The sequence below is a fragment of the Trachypithecus francoisi genome, unplaced genomic scaffold (assembly GCF_009764315.1).
Source record: "Trachypithecus francoisi isolate TF-2019V2 unplaced genomic scaffold, Tfra_2.0 Lachesis_group4, whole genome shotgun sequence".
In the NCBI taxonomy this organism is placed as follows: Eukaryota; Metazoa; Chordata; class Mammalia; order Primates; family Cercopithecidae; genus Trachypithecus; species Trachypithecus francoisi.
Genome location: NW_022681469.1, coordinates 131,078,404 through 131,104,237, shown reverse-complemented (window position 1 = coordinate 131,104,237; position 25,834 = coordinate 131,078,404).

Sequence of the window (25,834 nt, the reverse complement as noted above, 5' to 3'; positions counted from 1 at the left end):
AGACACACAACACCTGGAAAATCGGGTAACTCCCACCCCAATACTTTGCTTTACCAAGGGTCTTAGCAAACGGGCACACCAGGAGATTATATCCCACACCTGGCTGGGAGGGTCCCATGCCCACCCACGGAGCCTCCCTCATTGCTAGCACAGCAGTCTGCGATCTAACTGCAAGGCAGCAGTGAGGCTGGGGGAGGGGCACCTGCCATTGCTGAGGCTTAAGTAGGTAAACAAAGCCCTGGGAAGCTCGAACTGGGTGGAGCTCACAGCAGCTCAAGGAGGCTTGCCTGTCTCTGTAGACTACACCTCTGGGGACAGGGCACAGCTAAACAACAACAACAACAAAGCAGTAGAAACCTCTGCAGACGCAAACGATTCTGTCTGGCAGCTTTGAAGAGAGCAGTGGATCTCCCAACACGGAGGTTGAGATCTGAGAATGGACAGACTGCCTGCTCTAGTGGGTCCCTGACCCCTGAGTAGCCTAGCTGGGAGACATCTCCCACTAGGGACAGACCGACATCCCACACCTCACAGGGTGGAGTACACCCCTGAGAGGAAGCTTCCAAAGCAAGAATCAGACAGGTACACTCGCTGTTCAGCAATATTCTATCTTCTGCAGCCTCTGCTGCTGATACCCAGGCAAACAGGGTCTGGAGTGTACCTCAAGCAATCTCCAACAGACCTACAGCTGAGGGTCCTGACTGTTAGAAGGAAAACTAACAAACAGGAAGGACACCCACACCAAAACCCCATCAGTACATCACCATCATCAAAGACCAGAGGCAGATAAAACCACAAAGATGGGGAAAAAGCAGGGCAGAAAAGCTGGAAATTCAAAAAATATGAACACATATACCCTGCAAAGGAACGCAGCTCATCGCCAGCAACGGATCAAAGCTGGTCAGAGAATGACTTTGACGAGATTAGAGAAGGCTTCAGTCCATCAAACTTCTGAGAGTTAAAGGAGGAATTACGTACCGAGCGCAAAGAAACTAAAAATCTTGAAAAAAGAGTGGAAGAATTGATAGCTAGACTAATTAATGCAGAGAAGGTCATAAACGAAATGACAGAGATGAAAACCATGACACGAGAAATACGTGACAAATGCATAAGCTTCAGTAACTGACTTGATCAACTGGAAGAAAGAGTATCAGCGATTGAGGATCAAATGAATGAAATGAACTGAGAAAAGAAATCTAAAGAAAAAAGAAGAAAAAGAAATGAACAAAATCTGCAAAAAGCATGGGATTATGTAAAAAGACCAAATCTATATCTGATTGGGGTACCTGAAAGTGAGGGGGAAAATGGAACCAAGTTGGAAAACACTCTTCAGGATATCATCCAGGAGAACTTCCCCAACCTAGTAGGGCAGGCCAACATTCAAATTCAGGAAATACAGAGAACGCCACAAAGATACTCCTCCAGAAGAGCAACTCCAAGACACATAATTGCCAGATTCACCAAAGTTGAAATGAAGGAAAAAATCTTAAGGGCAGCCAGAGGGAAAGGTCGGGTTACCCACAAAGGGAAGCCCATCAGACTAACAGCAGATCTCTCGGCAGAAACTCTCCAAGCCAGAAGAGAGTGGGGGCAAATTCAACGTTCTTAAAGAAAAGATTTTCAACCCAGAATTTCATATCCAGCCAAACTAAGTTTCATCAGTGAAGGAGAAATAAAATCCTTTACAGATAAGCAAATGCTTAGAGATTTTGTCACCACCAGGCCTGCCTTACAAGAGACCTGAAGGAAACCCTAAACATGGAAAGGAACAACCGGTACCAGCCATTGCAAAAACATGCCAAAATGTAAAGACCATCGAGGCTAGGAAGAAACTGCATCAACTAATGAGCAAAATAACCAGTGAATATCATAATGACAGGATCAAGTTCACACATAACAATATTAACCTTAAATGTAAATGGACTAAATGCACCTATGAAAAGACACAGACTGGCAAACTGGATATAAAGATCAGGACCCATCAGTTTGCTGTATTTGGGAGACCCATCTCACATGCAGAGACATACACAGGCTCAAAATAAGGGATGGAGGAAGATCTACCAAGCAATGGAGAACAAAAAAAAGCAGGAGTTGCAATCCTAGTCTCTGATAAAACAGACTTTAAACCATCAAAGATCAAAAGAGACAAAGAAGGCATTACATAATGGTAAAGGGATCAATTCAACAGGAAGAGCTAACTCTCCTAAATATCTATGCACCCAATACAGGAGCACCCAGATTCATAAAGCAAGTCCTTAGAGACTTACAAAGAGACTTAGACTCCCATACAATAATAATGGGAGACTTCAACACCCCACTGTCAACATTAGACAGATCGACGAGACAGAACGTTAACAAGGATATCCAGGAATTGAACTCATCTCTGCACCAAGCGGACCTAATAGACATCTACACAACTCTCCACCCCAAATCAACAGAATATACATTCTTCTCAGCACCACATCGCACTTATTCCAAAATTGACCACATAATTGGAAGTAAAGCACTCCTCAGCAAATGTACAAGAACAGAAATTATAACAAACTGTCTCTCAGACCACAGTGCAATCAAACTAGAACTCAGGACCAAGAAACTCAAACAAAACCGCTCAACTACATGGAAACTGAACAACCTGCTCCTGAATGACTACTGGGTACATAACGAAATGAAAGCAGAAATAAAGATGTTCTTTGAAACCAATGAGAACAAAGATACAACATACCAGAATCTCTGGGACACATTTAAAGCAGTGTGTAGAGTGAAATTTATAGCACTAAATGCCCACAAGAGAAAGCTGGAAAGATCTAAAATGGACACTCTAACATCACAATTAAAAGAACTAGAGAAGCAAGAGCAAACACATTCAAAAGCTAGCAGAAGGCAAGAAATAACTAAGATCAGAGCAGAACTGAAAGAGATAGAGACACAAAAAAATCCTCCAAAAAAATCAATGAATCCAGGAGTTGGTTTTTTGAAAAGATCAACAAAATTGATAGACCACTAGCAAGACTAATAAAGAAGAAAAGCGAGAAGAATCAAATAGACGCCAAAAAAATGATAAGGGGATATCACCACTGACCCCACAGAATACAACAACCATCAGAGAATACTATAAAAACCTCTACGCAAATAAACTAGAAAATCTAGAAGAAATGGATAATTTCCTGGACACTTACACTCTCCCAAGACTAAACCAGGAAGAAGCTGAATCCTGAATAGACCAATAGCAGGCTCTGAAATTGAGGCAATAATTAATAGCCTACCAACAAAAAAAGTCCAGGACCAGATGGCTTCACAGCTGAATTCTACCAGAGGTACAAGGAGGAGCTGGTACCATTCCTTCTGAAACTATTCCAATCAATAGAAAAAGAGGGATTCCTCTCTAACTCATTTTATGAGGCCAACATCAGCTTGATACCAAAGCCTGGCAGAGACACAACAAAATAGAGAATTTTAGACCAATATCCCTGTTGAACATCAATGCAAAAATCCTCAATAAAATACTGGCAAACCAGATCCAGCAGCACATCAAAAAGCTTATCCACCATGATCAAGTGGGCTTCATCCCTGGGATGCAAGGCTGGTTCAACATACACAAATCAATAAATGTAATCCAGCATATAAACAGAATCAAAGACAAAAACCACATGATTATCTCAACAGATGCAGAAAAGGCCTTTGACAAAATTCAACAGCCCTTCATGATAAAAACACTGAATAAATTTTTTGTTGTTGTTGTTGGTTGTTGTTGTTGTTGTTGTTGTTGAGACGGACTCTCGCTCTGTCACCCAGGCTGGAGTGCAGTGGCTGGATCTCAGCTCACTGCAAGCTCTGCCTCCCAGGTTTACACCATTCTCCTGCCTCAGCCTCCCAAGTAGCTGGGACAACAGACGCCCACCACCTCGCCCGGCTAGTTTTTTGTATTTTTTAGTAGAGACGGTGTTTCACCGTGTTAGCCAGGATGGTCTTGATCTCCTGACCTCGTGATCCGCTCGTCTCGGCCTCCCAAAGTGCTGGGATTACAGGCTTGAGCCACCGCGCCCGGCCTAAATTTGGTATTGATGGAACGTATCTCAAAATAATAAGAGCTATTTATGACAAACCCACAGCTAATATCATACTGAATGGGCAAAAACTGGAAAAATTCCCTTTGAAAACTGGCACAAGACAGGGATGCCCCTCTCACCACTCCTATTCAACATAGTGTTGGAAGTTCTGGCCAGGACAATCAGGCAAGAGAAAGAAACAAGGGTATTCAGTTAGGAAAAGAGAAGTCAAATTGTCCCTGTTTGCAGATGACATGATTGTATATTTAGAAAACCCCATTGTCTCAGCCCAAAATCCTTAAGCTGATAAGAAACTTCAGCAAAGTCTCAGGATACAAAATTAATGTGCAAAAATCACAAGCATTCTTATACACCAGTAACAGACAAACAGAAAGCCAAATCATGAATGAAGTTCCATTCACAATTGCTTCAAAGAGAATAAAATACCTAGGAATCCAACTTACAAGGGATGGCAAGGACCTCTTCAAGGAGGAGAACTACAAACCACTGCTCAGTGAAATCAAAGAGGACACAAACAAATGGAAGAACATACCATGCTCATGGATAGGAAGAATAAATATTGTGAAAATGGCCATACTGCCCAAGGTCATTTATAGATTCAATGCCATCCCCATCAAGCTACCAATGATTTTCTTCACAGAATTGGAAAAAACTGTTTTAAAGTTCAAATGGAACCAAAAAAGAGCCTGCATTGCCAAGACAATCCTAAGTCAAAAGAACAAAGCTAGAGGCGTCACGCTACCTGACTTCAAACTATACTACAAGGCTACAGTAACCAAAACAGCATGGTACTGGTACCAAAACAGAGATATAGACCAATGGAATAGAACAGAGTCCTCAGAATTAATAGCACACATCTACAGCCATCTGATCTTTGACAAACCTGAGAGAAACAAGAAATGGGGAAAGGATTTCCTATTTAATAAATGGTGCTGGGAAAATTGGCTAGCCATAAGTAGAAAGCTGAAACTGGATCCTTTCCTTACTCCTTATTCAAAAATTAATTCAAGATGGATTAGAGACTCAAATGTTAGACCTAATACCATAAAAACCCTAGAAGAAAACCTAGGTAATACCATTCAGGACATAGGCATGGGCAAGGACTTCATGTCTAAAACACCAAAAGCAACAGCAACAAAAGCCAAAACTGACAAATGGGATCTCATTAAACTAAAGAGCTTCTGCACAGCAAAAGAAACTACCATCAGAGTGAACAGGCAACCTACAGAATGGGAGAAAACTTTTGCAATCTACTCATCTGACAAAGGGCTAATATCCAGAACCTACAAAGAACTCAAACAAACTTACAAGAAAAAAACAAACAACCCCATCAAAAAGTGGGGAAAGGATATGAACAGACAGTTCTCAAAAGAAGACATTCATACAGCCAACAGACACATGAAAAAATGCTCATCAACACTGGCCATCAGAGAAATGCAAATCAAAACCACAATGAGATACCATCTCACACCAGTTAGAATGGCAATCATTAAGAAGTCAGGAAACAACAGGTGCTGGAGAGGATGTGGACAAATAGGATCACTTTTACACTGTTGGTGGGATTGTAAACTAGTTCAACCATTATGGAAAACAGTATGGCGATTCCTCAAGGATCTAGAACTAGAAGTACCATATGACCCAGCCATCCCACTACTGGGTATATACCCCAAGGATTATAAATCATGCTGCTATAAAGACACATGCACATGTATGTTTATTGCAGCACTATTCACAACAGCAAAGACTTGGAATTAACCCAAATGTCCATCAGTGACAGACTGGATTAAGAAAATGTGGCACATGGGGGCGGAGCAAGATGGCCAAATAGGAACAGCTCCAGTCTCCAACTCCCAGCGCGAGCAACACAGAAGACCGGTGATTTCTGCATTTTCAACTGAGGTACTTGGGGTCATCTCTATAGGGAGTGCCGGACAATCGGTGCTGGTCAGCTGCTGCAGCCTGACCAGCGTGAGCTGAAGCAGGGCGAGGCATCGCCTCACCTGGAAGCCCAAGGGGGAAGGAAATCCGTTTTCCTAGCCAGGGGAACTGAGACACACAACACCTGGAAAATCAGGTAACTCCCACCCCAATACTGCGCTTTAAGCAAACAGGCACACCAGGAGAATATATCCCACACCTGGCCGGGAGGGTCCCACGCCCACGGAGCCTCTCTCACTGCTAACACAGCAGTCTGCGGCGATCTATCCGCAAGGCAGCCCCAAGGCTGGGGGAGGGGTGCCCGCCATTGCTGAGGCTTAAGGAGGTAAACAAAGCTGCTGGGAAGCTGGAACTGGGTGGAGCTCACAGCAGCTCAAGGAAGCCTGCCTGCCTCTGTAGACTCCACCTCTGGGGACAGCGCATAGCTGAGGTCCAATAGGGGAAGCAGCAGGGGCCGGTGCAGACGCGAATGACTCTGTCTGACAGCTTTGGGGACAGCCGTGGATCTCCCAACGCGGAGGTTGAGATCCGAGAACGGACAGACTGCCTGCTCAGGTGGGTCCCTGACCCCTGAGTAGCCTAGCTGGGAGACATCCCCCACTAGGGGCAGTCTGACACCCCACACCTCACAGGGTGGAGTCACCCTTGAGAGGAAACTTCCAAAGGAAGAATCAGACAGGTACACTCGCTGTTCAGCAATATTCTATCTTCAGCAACCTCTGCTGCTGATACCCAGGCAAACAGGGTCTGGAGTGGACCTCAAGCAATCTCCAACAGACCAACAGACAGTCCTTCTGACTGTCAGATGGAAAACTATCAAACAGGAAGGACACCTATACCAAAACCCCATCAGTACATCACCATCATCAAAGACCAGAGACAGATAAAACCACAAAGATGGGGAAGAAGCAGGGCAGAAAAGCTGGAAATTCAAAAAATAAGAGCGCATCTCCCCCTGCAAAGGAGCGCAGCCCATCGCCAGCAACGGATCAAAGCTGGTCAGAGAATGACTTTGACGAGATGAGAGAAGAAGGCTTCAGTCCATCAAACTTCTCAGAGCTAAAGGAGGAATTACGTACCCAGCGCAAAGAAACTAAAAATCTTGAAAAAAGAGTGGAAGAATTGACAGCTAGACTAATTAATACAGAGAAGATCATAAACGAAATGACAGAGATGAAAACCATGACACGAGAAATACGTGACAAATGCACAAGCTTCAGTAACCGACTCGATCAACTGGAAGAAAGAGTATCAGCGATTGAGGATCAAATGAATGAAATGAAGCGAGAAGAGAAACCAAAAGAAAAAAGAAGAAAAAGAAATGAACAAAGCCTGCAAGAAGTATGGGATTATGTAAAAAGACCAAATCTACGTCTGATTGGGGTGCCTGAAAGTGAGGGGGAAAATGGAACCAAGTTGGAAAACACTCTTCAGGATATCATCCAGGAGAACTTCCCCAACCTAGTAGGGCAGGCCAACATTCAAATTCAGGAAATACAGAGAACGCCACAAAGATACTCCTCCAGAAGAGCAACTCCAAGACACATAATTGCCAGATTCACCAAAGTTGAAATGAAGGAAAATATCTTAAAGGCAGCCAGAGAGAAAGGTCGGTTACCCACAAAGGGAAGCCCATCAGACTAACAGCAGATCTCTCGGCAGAAACTCTCCAAGCCAGAAGAGAGTGGGGGCCAATATTCAACGTTCTTAAAGAAAAGAATTTTCAACCCAGAATTTCATATCCAGCCAAACTAAGTTTCATCAGTGAAGGAGAAATAAAATCCTTTACAGATAAGCAAATGCTTAAGAGATTTTGTCACCACCAGGCCTGCCTTACAAGAGACCCAGAAGGAAACCCTAAACATGGAAAGGAACAACCGGTACCAGCCATTGCAAAAACATGTCAAAATGTAAAGACCATCGAGGCTAGGAAGAAACTGCATCAACTAACGAGCTAAATAACCAGTTAATATCATAATGACAGGATCAAGTTCACACATAACAATATTAACCTTAAATGTAAATGGACTAAATGCTCCAATTAAAAGACACAGACTGGCAAACTGGATAAAGAGTCAAGACCCATCAGTCTCCTGTATTCAGGAGACCCATCTCACATGCAGAGACATACATAGGCTCAAAATAAAGGGATGGAAGAAGATCTACCAAGCAAATGGAGAACAAAAAAAAGCAGGGATTGCAATCCTAGTCTCTGATAAAACAGACTTTAAACCATCACAGATCAAAAGAGACAAAGAAGGCCATTACATAATGGTAAAGGGATCAATTCAACAGGAAGAGCTAACTCTCCTAAATATCTATGCACCCAATACAGGAGCACACAGATTCATAAAGCAAGTCCTTAGAGACCTACAAAGAGACTTAGACTCCCATACAATAATAATGGGAGACTTCAACACTCCACTGTCAACATTAGACAGATCAACGAGACAGAAAGTTAACAAGGATATCCAGGAATTGAACTCATCTCTGCACCAAGCGGACCTAATAGACATCTATAGAACTCTCCACCCCAAATCAACAGAATATACATTCTTCTCAGCACCACATCGCACTTATTCCAAAATTGACCACATAATTGGAAGTAAAGCACTCCTCAGCAAATGTACAAGAACAGAAATTATAACAAACTGTCTCTCAGACCACAGTGCAATCAAACTAGAACTCAGGACTAAGAAACTCAATCAAAACCGCTCAACTACATGGAAACTGAACAACCTGCTCCTGAATGACTACTGGGTACATAATGAAATGAAAGCAGAAATAAAGATGTTCTTTGAAACCAATGAGAACAAGATACAACATACCAGAATCTCTGGGACACATTTAAAGCAGTGTGTAGAGGGAAATTTATAGCACTAAATGCCCACAAGAGAAAGCAGGAAAGATCTAAAATGGACACTCTAACATCACAATTAAAAGAACTAGAGAGGCAAGAGCAAACACATTCAAAAGCTAGCAGAAGACAAGAAATAACTAAGATCAGAGCAGAACTGAAGGAGATAGAGACACAAAAAACCCTCCAAAAAATCAATGAATCCAGGAGTTGGTTTTTTGAAAAGATCAACAAAATTGACAGACCGCTAGCAAGACTAATAAAGAAGAAAAGAGAGAGGAATCAAATAGACGCAATAAAAAATGATAAAGGGGATATCACCACTGACCCCACAGAAATACAAACAACCATCAGAGAATACTATAAATGCCTCTACACAAATCAACTAGAAAATCTAGAAGAAATGGATAATTTCCTGGACACTTACACTCTCCCAAGACTAAACCAGGAAGAAGTTGAATCCCTGAATAGACCAATAGCAGGCTCTGAAATTGAGGCAACAATTAATAGCCTACCCACGAAAAAAAGTCCAGGACCAGATGGATTCACAGCTGAATTCTACCAGAGGTACAAGGAGGAGCTGGTACCATTCCTTCTGAAACTATTCCAATCAATAGAAAAAGAGGAATCCTCCCTAACTCATTTTATGAGGCCAACATCATCCTGATACCAAAGCCTGGCAGAGACACAACAAAAAAAGAGAATTTTAGACCAATAGCCCTGATGAACATCGATGCAAAATTCTCAATAAAATACTGGCAAACCAGATTCAGCAGCACATCAAAAAGCTTGTCCACCATGATCAAGTGGGCTTCATCCCTGGGATGCAAGGCTGGTTCAACATTCACAAATCAATAAACGTAATCCAGCATATAAACAGAACCAAAGACAAGAACCACATGATTATCTCAATAGATGCAGAAAAGGCTTTTGACAAAATTCAACAGCCCTTTATGCTAAAAACGCTCAATAAATTCGGTATTGATGGAACGTACCTCAAAATAATAAGAGCTATTTACGACAATCCCACAGCTAATATCATACTGAATGGGCAAAAACTGGAAAAATTCCCTTTGAAAACTGGCACAAGACAGGGATGCCCTCTCTCACCACTCCTATTCAACATAGTGTTGGAAGTTCTGGCTAGGACAATCAGGCAAGAGAAAGAAATCAAGGGTATCCAGTTAGGAAAAGAAGAAGTCAAATTGTCCCTGTTTGCAGATGACATGATTGTATATTTAGAAAACCCCATTGTCTCAGCCCAAAATCTCCTTAAGCTGATAAGAAACTTCAGCAAAGTCTCAGGATACAAAATTAATGTGCAAAAATCACAAGCATTTTTATACACCAGTAACAGACAAGCAGAGAGCCAAATCAGGAATGAACTTCCATTCACAATTGCTTCAAAGAGAATAAAATACCTAGGAATCCAGCTTACAAGGGATGTAAAGGACCTCTTAAGGAGAACTACAAACCACTGCTCAGTGAAATCAAAGAGGACACAAGCAAATGGAAGAACATACCATGCTCATGGATTGGAAGAATGAATATCGTGAAAATGGCCATACTGCCCATGGTCATTTATAGATTCAATGCCATCCCCATCAAGCTACCAATGAGTTTCTTCACAGAATTGGAAAAAACTGCTTTAAAGTTCATATGGAACCAAAAAAGAGCCCGCATTGCCAAGACAATCCTAAGTCAAAAGGACAAAGCTGGAGGCGTCACGCTACCTGACTTCAAACTATACTACAAGGCTACAGTAACCAAAACAGCATGGTACTGGTACCACAACAGAGAAATAGACCAATGGAACAGAACAGAGTCCTCAGAAATAATACCACACATCTACAGCCATCTGATCTTTGACATACCTGAGAGAAACAAGAAATGGGGAAAGGATTCCCTATTGAATAAATGGTGCTGGGAAAATTGGCTAGCCATAAGTAGAAAGCTGAAACTGGATCCTTTCCTTACCCCTTATACGAAGATTAATTCAAGATGGATTAGAGACTTAAATGTTAGACCTAATACCATAAAAACCCTAGAAGAAAACCTAGGTAGTACCATTCAGGACATAGGCATGGACAAGGACTTCATGTCTAAAACACCAAAAGCAACGGCAGCAAAAGCCAAAATTGACAAATGGGATCTAATTAAACTAAAGAGCTTTTGCACAGCAAAAGAAACTACCATCAGAGTGAACAGGCAACCTACAGAATGGGAGAAAATTTTTGCAACCTACTCATCTGACAAAGGGCTAATATCCAGAATCTGCAAAGAACTCAAACAAATATACAAGAAAAAAACAAACAACCCCATCAAAAAGTGGGGAAAGGATATGAACAGACATTTCTCAAATGAAGACATCCATACAGCCAACAGACACATGAAAAAATGCTCATCATCACTCGCCATCAGAGAAATACAAATCAAAACCACAATGAGATACCATCTCACACCAATTAGAATGGCAATCATTAAGAAGTCAGGAAACAACAGGTGTTGGAGAGGATGTGGAGAAATAGGAACACTCTTACACTGTTGGTGGGATTGTAAACTAGTTCAACCATTATGGAAAACAGTATGGCGATTCCTCAAGGATCTAGAACTAGATGTACCATATGACCCAGCCATCCCTCTACTGGGTATATACCCAAAGGATTATAAATTACTCTACTACAAAGACACATGCACACGTATGTTTATTGCGGCACTATTCACAATAGCAAAGACTTGGAATCAACCCAAATGTCCATCTGTGACAGACTGGATTAAGAAAATGTGGCACATATACACCATGGAATACTATGCAGCCATCAAAAAGGATGAGTTTGCATCCTTTGTAGGGACATGGATCCAGCTGGAAACCATCATTCTTAGCAAACTATCACAAGAAGAGAAAACCAAACACCACATGTTCTCACTCATAGGTGGGAACTGAACGATGAGATCACTTGGACTCGGGAAGGAGAACATCACACACTGGGGCCTATCATGGGGAGGGGGAGGAGGGAGGGATTGCATTGTGGAGTTATACATGATATAAACGTTATGCACATGTACCCTAGAACTTAAAGTATAATAAAAAAAAAATTAAAAAAAAAAAACAAAATGTGGCACATATACACCATGGAATACTATGCAGCCATAAAAAAGGATGAGTTTGTGTCCTTTGTAGGGACATGGATGCAGCTGGAAATCATCATTCTCAGCAAACTATCACAAGAACAGAAAACCAAGCACCGCATGTTCTCACTCATAAGTGGGAACTGAACAATGAGATCACTTGGACTCGGGAAGGGGAACATCACACACCGGGGCCTATCATGGGGAGGAGGAAGGGGGGAAGGATTGCATTGGGAGTTATACCTGATGTAAATGACGAGTTGATGGGTGCTGACAAGTTGATGGGTGCAGCACACCAACATGGCACAAGTATACATATGTAACAAACCTGCCCATTATGCACATGTACCCTAGAAATTAAAGTATAATAATAATAATAATAATAAAGGTTGGCAATGTGTTTAACACGTAATGAGTATTCCATAAAGGGTTATTATCCTTAGTAATAGTATCATCATCAGAATCATCATTACTGTTATTGTTTACTAATTTGCCTGGTACATCTGAGGTAGAGAGGAAGAAAGAGACAGACAAAGAGATAGAAAGTAAAATAATAAAAGCCTGCTTTGGAAACCTGCAGGCATATTTGGTTTTAGCGCTTTTGCAATGTGTCTTCTCAACTCACAGAGTGTCTTTCATTTCCTTTTGCTTTCTCTCTCTTGGTTTAGGTAGAAATATCTATTTTAAATTTAGTCATTTCAAAGTCTCCTTGGCATCGCATAAATGTCGCACCATTAAATATATATTCAATGAGTGCTCAAGCAGGCTGACTTCCTCGCCAAGAAATGGAGCACTGGAGGTGGGCAGGTGAGGCACGACAGACACCACACCTGCCTGTAGACTCTGCTGTCCTTACCTATGAGGATTACATTTTCTGAGCTCCAAATGAGGATGTGTGGTCTGACAAACATTTTTTCTTCTGCATTTTAATTTGTTTGTCTGAAAAGCCTGTCACATACATTAAATTAAATCTCATGAAATTCAGTGAATAAGCTTTACTGTGAAGAGTAAAACTCATGCAAAAATTCAGAAAAAAATATATCAGTTTTTATAATATTTAAATTTGAATTACTTGCTACTGTCTAGAGTGCAAGGTTTGGTTGACACAATGGTGGGTTTTTGCTTTGCTTTGCTTTGCATTTCTCTGGTCAGGTGGTCCCTTCTTCAACTCTTTTCCTCTGAGGCAAGCTTTCTTCATTCAAATCAGAATCCCACCTTCCCATTGAAGAAACAGCTACGTGATACGAGCTCGGCCAGTGATTAGTCCCATGAATGGCACACAATCCAAATGGCACGAATTTCCTACAGACAGATGAAAAACATGACTTTCTCTCCTCTTGAATAGCAAGTAGTGGAGATGTACGTAGAACCTGTTGCCTGCCACGCTTGCTACCACAAAAAGGAAATGCATCTGCAGGAAGTGAAGGAGGCCAGAAATCAGAAGGAAGCAGGGCTGAGAAATGGAGAGGAGAAAAAAAACCCTAATGACACTTTTGAGCCCTCAACCCCAGCTTCACCTGGCATCACTCACTGCCTCATCCTGCTCCACACATGAGCTGATAAATCTTTTTTGAGTGGGATTTCTGTCACTTGAAATGGAAAAACGGAAAGAGCCCTGGCTAATACACAGAGTCATTGCAAAAATATTGTCAAAAGGAGACCTTGGAAGAAACAAGCCCAGAGGTGAGGAAAACAGGCACAGGAAGAGGGAAGAGTGGACAGAGCAGGCAGGACCCCAGGGTTAATGTCCCAGCTCTGCCCTTACCAACAGCAGGGCCATTAGTGATGCTGCAGCATTTTAGTCTGATGGTCTTCAGAGGGGAAGACTGTGCTCCTGCCGCCATACAAAACACGGGGAGCTGTGGGAGGCTCACCTGGGATAGTAAATGTGAGCACTCTTTGTATTAAAAATGTTAAGTGCTTACAGATGACATTTATTACATGGAAAGCAGCACATTTTAAAAAGACTATGATGGAAACACAGACTAGAAATGAAAAGGTAGGATTTAAGTAGCTGAAATCTTAAGAGAGGTATATGGAAATCAGTTAATGATTAGATCTCCTTTAAACAATCTAAAGGGCAGACTTCCTGCTGATGTCAGTGGCTTGAGTAAAAATAAATACATGCAAAATAAAACATGGAAAAACTAGAAAACAATTATGAGGCTGTATATCTGATAGGAATGGGAAGAGAGAAAAGAGAGGGAAACCAATGTTTTGCAAGGTGTCTGCTATATCTGAGACTCCGAGTATCATATATACTATATCACTTCATCCATGAAGCAACACTACAAGAGTCAGGTATTACTGTCCTTATCATATGTTTGAGGAAAGTAAGTCTCAGAGCTCACATTCAAGCTCAGGTCTTATGATTCTATAAGCAAATCGCTAGACTACACCGATGCCCAGATAATAAATTTGAAACTAGAGTTTGGGGGTTAGATGGAGATATGCTTAGTTTGCTTTCCAGATTATAAGAACCAATCAGTCAATATTTTAAAGAAGGCTAGAGTTTACTTAAATAAAAAAATTTAGTTGTGAATGGTTTATTGCTGGATTGAAAGTCTAGTGCTTTTAATAGCCCCTAAAAATGTGTTTATCTTTACCTCAGTGTCAAGAATTATGAAGGGTCTGGGAATTTACCCTACTTAGAAGCCAATAAGCTAGCCTGTTACTATTTTATCAATGTTAGTGGAAGACATAAGACTCCTGAGCCAGAGACAAAGGACTTATTACTCATGGCAAAAGAATAACCACAATTTCATGTTGGTTTGTATCTGTTAGTTCCCCATATCCACTCCCCAAAGTCCCATGAGAGTAACAGAGAGAGCCCATGGGGTGCCCGAATATGCCATGGGTTACATTACAGTAGGGGAACACTGAAATTAGAGGATTCATTGCTTTTATTGTGAGTGGAAGCAAGCCTGTTCTTTGTCTGGGGTAAGATGTTGTCTTAGTCCATTTGTGTTACTATAATGAAATACCTGAGGCTGGGTAATTTATTTTTTAAAAATAGGTTTATCTGGCTCACAGTTCTTCAGCCTGTACAAGAAGGCTGGCACCAGCATCTGCTTCTGGGGAGGGCCTCAGGAAGCTTCCATTCATGGTGGGAGGTAAAGGGGAGCCAGCATGTACAGAGGTCATATGGTCAGAGAGGAAGCAAGTGGGGAGGCGGGTGCCATGCTCTTTTTAACAACCAGCTCGTGGGGGAAGTTCCACAGGAACAAGAGCAAGAACTCACTCATTACCGTAAGAATGCCCCCAAGCCATTTATGAGAGATCTGCCGTCAGGACCCAAATACCCACCTCCAGTATTGGGGATCAAATTTCAACATGAAGTTTGAAGGGGTAAACATCCAAACTATAGCAGATGCTGTCTCCTTTCTCAAAATTTCCTGCTGTAAACACAACTCTGAGAAATGGCCTAGGTAAGTAGTGGTCAGACCCTTGCATTGTTGACATGCCCAGTAGGAGTGCATAGGGAGGCTTGGGACCATGGTGGATTGCCTCTCCCAGCACCGGAGTCCTTCCTTTGGCAACACTGAGCTCTTGAGGCCTTCTTGTCCTCTTCAACTACAATTTCATCCCTTTGCTCTCTACTGGAACCATCCTTGCACAGATTTCTTATAGCTGTTTCTCTTTATATTTGCAGATATCTCTCACTTTATTCCCAAAGTTCTTAGAAACGCTTTCTTCATGCCTCCCCCACAGCACCAGCATGATACCTTTGTGATGTATTAACTTGGCTGGGCTGGACTATAGCCCCAGAATTCCCTTTCTAGTATATTTGCAGTCAAGGCAGGCTACAAAGCATATTCTTTCACGGATGAGGAGGACAGAAGGGAGGAAGCAGTTGTTTTTCCATGTTGTCCCAGTTCTGCAATCAAACACTGATCTAGATGCTCCTGTGAAGGGATTTTACAGATAGAAAGTACCTAATCAGTTGACTTTAAGTCAGCTTAGCAAGGCAAAGACTTGGCTGTCCTTTGTCTAAGGGTACAGAAAGGTATCCAGAAACTCTGCAAAGCTGCATCAGGAATCAAGGGCAAGGGAAACTTGTGATCATACCAGCTAGGATAGACCTATGGCTGCAGTGGTTTCGATAGTCACCTGAGGGTTACTGTTAACTTTTAAGCTGCAGCTACCTGTTCAGCTCTGCCTTACTTGGTTAGATCCTGTGAATTTAAATGACCTTCACTGATTGTGTTCTTACTGCTCATGTCTTCTGACAAAAGCAATATAGGGAGATTATTCAAAGCAGACCTGTATCAATCAATTGGAAGCCCTTTAAAAGAGGGCTTAGGTCTTTCCGGGGCTAGAGGCTGCACCCAGCGGCTGGCTCTGCAGGTGCCCTCCATTCCCCTTGGATCTTCCATCTTGACTGACTGCCTGGGGATAGCACGTCCACCCTGTGCATATGGGATTCCAGCCTGCTGGTGGTTCATCCTTCCTGTCTACCTGCCCTATGGACTCTGGGCTTGCCAAACCCATTCCCACAATGTGCAAGCCAATTTAATGTTTATAATGAACATGCATCATCAAAATACATACCCTATTGGATTTGCTTCTCTGATTGAATCCTGACCAATTCATGCTGAGACTTAATGGAAACTGTTCATTTGATGAGACTGAGACCTTCCTGTCAATCCAACAATATTCTCCGTCTTCATTCTGCATGACCCCTCTATTAACATCTTCTCTTTAAACCACTTTTCCCTTGGAATTGGAAGTACCCTTCAGACTATCTTCTAGTGACTCCTCCTTCCCTCTCTGTCTCTCTCTCCTTTTATGCTTCCTCTTCTATTTCTTTAATTTTTTTTTTAGACAGAGTCTCACTCTGTTGCCCAGGCTGGAGTGCAGTGGCATGATCTTGGCTCACTGCAGCCTCTGTCTCTGCGTTGAAGCGATTCTCCTGCCTCAGCCTCCTGAGTAGCTGGGGCTACAGATGTGTGCTACCACACCCTGCTAATTTTTGTATTTTTAGTAGAGAAGCAGTTTCACCATGTTGGCCAGGATGGTCTCGATCTCCTGAACTCATAAGCTGCCCACCTCAGCCTCCCAAAATGCTAGGATTACAGGCATGAGCCATCGCGTCCAGACTATTTCTTTAATTTTGGTTATTTCCCCAAGAGTATTATTGCCATGTATTATATCTCTTTCTCTTCTCATACAAATGCTTCACAATCCTCCTAGTGTATACTTTTCATTTTTACCATCTTAGAGTCTCTTAGTGTAGCTCTTTCCCAGCCCAGTTAATTAAAAGTGCCTCAAAATGGATACAAGGCCCAAGGCTGTTTGAATCTTATGTTCCTCGTACCCTGGCGAAACTGCCTTCATCATCATCATCATCATCATCATCATCATTAGTTGAGCCTTGATAGGCACTACATACTATTTAAGGTGCTTTATGAACATTGTCTCCTTTAATCCTTACAATATTCTTATGAAGTAGACAGTATGATTCCCATTTTTCTCATGAGAAAACTGAGAATTGTGGAAAGACTATCTAACTTGCCTTAGGCCCCACAGCTAGTAGATGCCAAAGTTAGGATGTCTACACTTCACCTAAGCTCCAACCAACTGGCTATATTGCTTTTGTCAGAAGACATGAGCAGTAAAAACACAATCAGTGAAGGTCATTTAAATTCACAGGATCTAACCAAGTAAGGCAGAGCTGAACAGGCAGCTGCAGCTTAAAAGTTAACAGTAACCCTCAGGTGACTATTGAAACCACTGCAGCCATAGGTCTATCCTAGCTGGTATGATCACAAGTTTCCCTTGCCCTTGATTCCTGATGCAGCTTTGCAGAGTTTCTGGATACCTTTCTGTACCCTTAGACAAAGGACAGCCAAGTCTTTGCCTTGCTAAGCTGATTGCCTCCAACGATGAACAACAGCCCTACTACCAAATCATACTGTTGCTTTGCTGATACTGTTTCACCGCTGCTGACCCCATGACTTTGACACTATTGAAGCTCAATCACCCTATGTCTGACAGGCACCATATCTGACACATCCAATAGGCCAGGGGATTTGATGATTGTTTCTGCTAATGTCAAGTCAGTGCAGTGCTATTGCAGAATCATGGTGCTTAAAACATCCTGCAATAGAGAGCAGTAAAATATTGTTACAAATAGAGGGAAAAAATTGCCTTCTTCCCAAACAAGAATTTTTGGCAACTGTTTTGTCTTGACTAAAGCCTGTAGGTTCTTGGCATGGTGTTTATTTTATGGGCCAATCCTCAAACCCTGATGTAGCTGTGAATAAAAATTATATAGAAATAAAGAACAAATTACAGATATGGCTATAAAAGCCTTGATTCCAAAAGAAATTTGCCACTATGGGAGAACATCTTGGCTGACTCTTCTCTTGGAAGAGTAGGAATAGGGTAATTACCTACTAACTAATGAAACTTTTGTCCTCTGCTTCTCTGAAGAAATTCTTGTTGATAAATTAACAGTTAATCATCTCCTTTATGTTACATTGATGGCTTCAGTTTGTTTAAACATTTATTTAGTTGGTTATGAATTTATTATAAAGTTGGTTTGACAAGTTCACTGTATCAATTACCCCAGCCAGTAGAGTAACCACCACTCCTTTCTTTGTCAGTTTGATGCCAAGAAGAATCCCAAAGTGGCAGGGAAGTAGGCTCAGCTCCCAGTTTAATTGAACACTGACTTTGTCTACTGGTAGAACATTTCTTCCTATGGCAGAAATCTTGAGATTCTTGGAATAACACCAAACATTACTGAAGCCACTCTCATGACACATGCTTGTAAGGGATTGTCATCAGGCCATTCCATTGATCTATCAAGCCATCTGCTTCTGGGTGACTCGAGAGAGTAGCGAATGTCAAAGGCAAGAGTCCATTACCACATCTTTGGCAGCAAATAAGAACCTTAGAAGGTGGTAACATTTTGTGAGATACAGTATCAAATGACAGAGTATTTGTAGGTCTACAAATGAGAATGCTGGCAGAAGAATTCTGAGAAAGAAAGGCAAATGTGTATCTAGGATATGCATCTATTCCTGTGAGGATGAATCACTGCCTATTTCATGGAATGGGGCTTTGTTAGGGACTCAAAGTTGGCCTCTGCTGTTGGAACGCTGGGCAGTCAGTAGTGGCTGTAGCCAAATCAGTCCACTGATTTGTCCCTGTGGTCACTCTGTATGTCAGCTTATTGAACAAGCACCAATGTGGCCAAGAAAGGAGGCTGGCTGATAGCCACCTTTCCCACCTGTTTATTGAGAACTTTTGCCAATCAATAGCTGAGAACCAGGTGCCAAGAATGGATATTAATTTGCTGCCATAAAGATACCACATCCCAAACCTCAGCTGTGATTGCCATACCCACCTGATTAAGTCTGGGACAATCCATAATTATTCTCTAAGACCCATCTGGCTTTTGCACTGGCCAAAGAAAGACTAGTTAAATGGAGGTGTGATAGGAATAATCGACGTCTCCCAAGACTCTGATGGTGGTCTTTATATTTGCAGTTCCTCTAGAGATGCCATTTTGCTTTGGGTTTATTATTTTGGGGTTTCCACTTGGTTCCTCTTATGGACATAATCCTCATTCTGCATGGTAGAGAGCTAATGTGAGTCTGCCAGCCACTTGAGCATATTGGTTCTACTATAGTTTTGGGGAGAAAAAAGGAATAAGAACTAGGTAAAAATATATGCTTTTGCATGCAATGGATTACCAGTGTCTTATCCCTTTCCCTCTCCTCCCAAGGTTATCTGTGCATTCCTCAAATATGGGCAACCCAATCACAGAATCTCATTTTGAGAGGCTGTACCCTGGGGCCACTACTCTCCATGTTAATTACTATGTAAGTCAAGATTCCAGCAGAAAACAGATAGTACATCCAAATGAGGTAATTGGAGAGTGCAATAAAGGGACTTTTTACAAAGGTATGGGAAGACTTAATGGAAACCAAGAAGAGGTAGGGAAGCACATGGTATTAGCAATGGTGGGGAGCATTAATTTGAACCCAAGGGGAGGGAACAGCTATTGGAACCCAGAAAGAGCTGTAACCTTCAGTGAGGATTATAACCACTGCTAACCTGTGGCCTAACAAGAAAGGAGCTTGATGGCAGAAGCTCTCTTTTGCTAGAATTAACACTCTGACCTCAATGTGCTACTAAAGTTCTACCAATGTAATCCATTGGCTCAACCCAATGGGAAGCCAGAGGCCCAGAACAGGAGGGCTCATGGTGCAGACTGTGTAGACCATCATCCCAGGAGAATGGACCTGGAGGGGCTAGTGGAGGTGCTCCAGTACATCATTCCCACCAAGAGGTCCACCCATCCTGAGCATTCTAATACAATCAACACATTGCCAGACCCCAGCACTCCCCATACCCGTTATCCTGTTCTACTTTTCCACCATGGCACTGATCACCGGCAATATGCAATTTACCTATATTTATATTATGATATGTTCTCTATCTCTCTGCTAGAGAGTAAACCCTCCTGGCATAGGCATCATCACCTGTTTTACTCTCAGACATATCCAAATTACGTAGAACAGTGCCTGGTACAAATGAGCTGTTCAATAAAAATACACATTTATAGATGAAAATAATGAATTGTGGATAATAGGAGAGACATAAGAGAATAATGCAAACCTAATTGCTGATATGCCAGTGATGAGTCTCTAATTTTCTAGATGCCCTAAGAGTGAGAAAAAGCCCAGGTATAGAAAGAGGAAAGGAAGAGGGAGGCATCAGGACAGATTTAATTTATGTCAGCAAAGGAGAGAGAGACAGTGAAGACTTTGTTTGGTTTTTATGTCTAGTGAATCTCAAGAAAGTATTGCTCTATTACTTAACCTGAGGATTTTCTAAGGAAATCTGACCAACACTTGAAGTGGCTCACAGTCTAGTCAAGTTATCCTGAATACTCTCACCCCCACATTCTTTCCCTACCCACTTTGCTTAGTATCTCCTTCCCCTTCATTTAGCTCATAGTATTGCAGCGGAAGCATGGGGAAATGAATGGATCTGAGGTTAACTGGAAAGAACCTTCACTTCTTTAGCTTCCTAGATCTCCTCCCCCCCTTCCCTAATGCATTTATGCCATTAAAAAAATAACATCAGTTAAAAAATAACATCCGGCCGGGCGCGGTGGCTCAAGCCTGTAATCCCAGCACTTTGGGAGGCCGAGACGGGCGGATCACGAGGTCAGGAGATCGAGACCATCCTGGCTAACACGGTGAAACCCCGTCTCTACTAAAAAATACAAAAAAAACTAGCCGGGCGAGGTGGCGAACGCCTGTAGTCCCAGCTACTCTGGAGGCTGAGGCAGGAGAATGGCGTGAACCCGGGAGGCGGAGCTTGCAGTGAGCTGAGATCCGGCCACTGCACTCCAGCCTGGGCAACAGAGCGAGACTCCGTCTCAAAAAAAAAAAAAAAAAAAAAAAAAAAATCCGTTAAAAAAAAAAAATAGCCCAGGTGGGGCAAGCACCTTGCAGCAAGGTTGAGGGCACTTGCTGCTCTTGCCTGCCTGGCAGGCCTTTCTCCTTCATTTGGTGACAACACTACATTTTACCTGGGAGGTGTTTTGCACTGAATTGTACCTACAATGTGTATATTGAAGCCCTAATCCTCAATGGGGCTGTATTTGGAGATGGAGCCTTTAAAGAAGTAATTAGGGTAAAATGAGGTCATAAGGCTGGACCCCTAATCCAACATGATGAGTGTTCATGTAGGAAAAGGACGAGCCCTAAGGATGTGCACACAGCAAGGAAAGACCATGTGAGGCCAGCAAGAAGGTGGCTGTCTGCAAATCAAAAGAGAGACCTCAAGAGAAAATCAACCTCCCAACACTTTGATCTTGGGCTTCAGCCTCTAGAACTGTGAGAAAGTAAATGTCTGTTGAGAAAACACATGCCTTTTGAGAAAATAAATACTCATTAATAAAACAAATGTCTATTGTTTAGGCTACCTAGACTATGTGCTATCAGTGTGTTTTGTGATACCAATCCTAGCAGACTAAAACAGGGACATTAAACTTTCCCCATTAATCATAGCATGAGAAAATCAAATATGCCACTCTCCAGCTGAGACATCTCCAAGCCAAGTCCACCACTCTACCCACCTAGACCAATTCTCTTTCTCTCTCTGTCCAGGGAATTTTAATTCCAGGAGAGATGGTGTAGCAGGTATTGCAATGGCACTGTCAAAAGTGACCATCCTCAAGTTCTTCCTCTTAAATCCACAGGAGATGTTCTTCTCCTGCACTTTAAAATTCTTTAAAAATTCTGGTTGGTAGCTTTTCCTCCAACTCAGTGAGCTTCCTGACTCCTGTGGTAATGTTTTCTTTCTTTCCTTTTTCTTTTTTCTTTCTTTCTTCCTTTTTTCTCCTTTCAGAGTCATTTAGAATACCAATAATAATTTACACGTGATTTTCAAGCAGGCTAAAACTGGAAAAGCATTCCTGCCAGAATCTAACTTCTCTCCAGGAATTAAATCCATTTTATACTTTCATTCAAACTCAGTTTCCATAGATAGAGCATGGTTTGAGTGACAGATCTTGGAAGATGAGCCAGTATGTAAAAAGGAATACAGGAGGGAAACACATCGATCTGAATTAACCTTCTGGTTAAGCTGCCAGTAACTGCTGTGGCACAAGACAGGAGTAGGGCTTTAGAGACCAAAATATAGTTTGGGACAGACCAGACCATATTCCAGGTAATACAGACTAAGGCTTTCATCAGTTCTTTGATAGAATTAGTATCAACACCCTGTGGATAGTCTTTAGGGAATGTTGAATACAATGGCATCTAAGTTAGCAGTATCATAACTGGTTATGATTTTCATTCCTGGTTATGATCCAATAATTCAAAATCCACCCAGATAATGTAAGATCTATATGTGTCCTATCTGACTATTGTCAAAATTCTGGTGGAGAAAATCAGGTCGGCAGGATTGGCTATCCAAATGTATTTTATTTCTGTCTCGGAGTGGTCCACCATTGGGGCTGGCTTCACAGTCAAGTGACCTATGCAGTCACCCAGGGCTAGCCTCAGAAGGGCCCCACACCTTGTCCAGTGCTGTGCCATAGCCATCCTGAAACTTCTAATTTTTTTTCTTTGAGTTTGCGTTTTGTAAATGAAGTCCAGTGGGGCAATAGAGCATAGGCAATGAGCAGAACAGACTTTTATCTTGTGCATGGTCCTGGTCCTCACCACCCCATTTACCTCTGAGAAGCACCATGAGTATGGAATCCTGGTTGGCCCACATGCATTGGAGTTCAGCAGAAGTCAAAGGGAGTTCAAGATCAGTGTGTTATGTCTACAATTGAGTGAGTTGGGGGCCTGAGCAGTCCTGAAGGCTGTGCTTTGTTCCAGCCAGAGCTTTCTTCACACGCAGAAAGGAGGTAGTGGTATCCTGAAAAACATGAATGACCAAGGAATCCTGCCATAGCCTTTCTTATTTTTGTTAGCTCCCTGTAGTCGCCAGCGATGTACTGAAAATGATGGCATAGAAGGAAAGGGAAAGGTAGGCCATTTGATATCTTTCCTTTAAGTCCTTCCTTCCTCATCAGTAAGCCAAAGGCAGAGTGTATTGGTAGAAGGTGTGCACATAAAGAAGTGAAATAAAGAGTGAGGGTTTTGTTTTTGTTTTTGTTCAGCATTTTCACTCTTTTGGAGAGAATAAACATTTATGAATGTATGAAATATGAAATAGGAATTGTGTGGCTTTTTTGATTTCACATAAGAGTTAAGTGCTCTTATATTTGCATTTAAACCTTATAATTGCATTTGAAATTATATTGCACAATACTAATGTGAACGAGAAAATGCAAGCTAATAATTTAAGAGTTTAATTTTTCTTTCCTTAGAATAATATTAAACAAACAGATAACAAACATCATGACAAGGCCAGAGAGAAACCACAGAAGAAAGAGAAATGAGATCTGTATTTTAGTTAGTACCCTGGATGGAAGTTTTTCCTGTTATTTGAACAAGGGCTCCCACATTTTCATCTGGCACTGAGCCCTGCAAATTATGAAGCCAGCCCTTCCCACAAGGGCATGAAGCATCAGTTCATGTGGCTTTGGGACATTTTGGTTGCAGTATGACAGGGGCAGAAGTGGACACTGAGAAGGACTTGTATGAACATCATGAAGTGAGACACAGGGCATTAAAAACCAGTCTGGAAGGAAGGTGGTGGCTGTAGCTAGTTTTCTTTAGCAGCTCACTTTGTGCAGCCTGCAAGGAACAACAGAGACAGCATCCTTAAACAAGGGATGCTTTGTGTAAAGAGGCAGGTTCCTCCCTTTAAACTGCTCAGATAAGAGCAATTTCAAGCTGAGAATGGATGTTATAGAAAGGCTCTTTTTCTCTTATAATCACTGATAACCTTCTGTCTATTACTTGAGATCAATACTGGGATATATTTGTGCAGAAAAGCTGAGAGCTTGCTCTCAGAAAACCCAGGGAACAGTGTAATAGATCAATTGATTTGTCAAGCACAGGCAGACAGAAACAATTTCCTTGGCTAGACTTAGTTAATGCAGATGGCTGGTTTCTTTACCTTATAATACACCCCACACTGGCCATGGATCATGTTCCCAGGAGGATGTCACTAGTTCCCTGGAAGGCTCTAGATTCTTTTTCTAGGTATTTTGAAAGAAGAAATAAAACAGCACAGCAAGAGCCTGAGGAAGCCATTAGTGGGAGGTGGGTGTACCTGGGAGAACAGTTAGGTTAGTAACGCGCCTGCTGGTAGTCATGTTAAAACCAGTCCTGCCTCCATTTTCTGTGTCCAGTCACCAATAGTGCGCATGAAGCTCCTGGGGGGAAGGAAGACAAAGAACTTGCCAACCGAATACTAATTTTTGATACCTGGAATGTCAGCTCCAAGTTTCTGTCTGATCGACAGCAATGGCAAGCTGTCCGGAAGCACAAGATGATGCTAAGCACTCTAGCTTAAGGACTTAACCAGGCTACAGCCTGATGACCCTACTCCACACTTCTCCTCTGCACCCACTCTATGCCTTATCTTAATACTTTGAAGGCAGGGAAGAGAAGAGGAAAGACAGTTGCCCCTCACTACTCCCCTGGCCAGTATACAAATATTCATTGCACTCTTCACATTAAAATGCTCCAACCATGGCTAGACCTATACAAGAGAGATGGCTTGAGTGCTAGACTAAAGGCATTTCATTGGTAACTTCTCTGTTTTTGGAACACTCTGACAACCCTAAAGTAGCTTTTAATTCCCTGCTGACACCATAGCATTCTTCCCTTCATGCCTTTATTGATGCTTTTCCCTCTGCTGGGATACCTTCCCTACTTCTTCACTGGCTGGTATTCATTGATCCCATTTCCTCTTCTTCTGGGCTACACAGGAAAGACTACATTTCCCAGCCTCCTTTGCTATTGGTGTAGCCATGTGACTGAGTTCTAGCCCATAGGATGTGAGCAGAAGTGATGCAGGCCACTTCTAGGCTTGACCTATAAGAACCTCCTACACAAGATCTTCCAACCTCCTACACAAGATCTTCTTTACCTTCTACAGACTACAGCAGAGGACCACAGCAACTCAGAGAGTCATGGAATAAGGGTGGTGGGGCCGTAGGAAGGCAGTGGTCCAGGTTCTTTAATCACCACTTGGGAGAGCAACACCTGCTGATGATCAGGACCACCTATTTGGGACTCTACCCCAGTGACAAATAAACTTTTATTATGTGTAGGAGTTATCTGTTTCAGCAGCCAGTGTTCCTATAACTAGCAGAACTGACTTTTAATAATATTGCCCCTCTTTCTAGGGATCATGACACAATTGCAACCCAGGTGTTTACTACTCAGAGTCCTCTAGCCAGCTGGAGGCT